The sequence below is a fragment of the Etheostoma spectabile genome, chromosome 10 (assembly GCF_008692095.1).
Source record: "Etheostoma spectabile isolate EspeVRDwgs_2016 chromosome 10, UIUC_Espe_1.0, whole genome shotgun sequence".
In the NCBI taxonomy this organism is placed as follows: domain Eukaryota; kingdom Metazoa; phylum Chordata; class Actinopteri; order Perciformes; family Percidae; genus Etheostoma; species Etheostoma spectabile.
In genome coordinates this window covers 28,564,683-28,565,093 of record NC_045742.1, presented here as the reverse complement: position 1 = coordinate 28,565,093, position 411 = coordinate 28,564,683, and positions in this window count along the sequence as shown.

The window sequence follows — 411 nt, the reverse complement described above, 5'->3', positions numbered from 1 at the left end:
TCACAGAGATACATTTAAAAAAATATATATCCTAGCCTATTTATTTCAAATAATAATGTGTTGCAGCTGTATGTATGTACTGTACAACATACAACTTCATTATAAGAGGAATGTAGCACAATATGGATGCAAAAGCAGTTACAAATAGCCTATGTGACTATAATTTTTTTGGGTTGAAATCAACAAATAATCGTCATAATTAATAATGATCTCAATATTGATCAAAATAATCATGATTGTCATTTTGGCCATAATCGTGCAGCCCTAATTGCCACACCTCCTCCACTTCTATTTGCTCTGTTTTTATAATTCAGTTCGTAGCAGTCTCAAAGTTTACACCAGTTTTGATCAGGTCTCTAATATTGCTATGGTGGTGAATTGGATACGCTATAGAAATTGGAAAATAGGCTT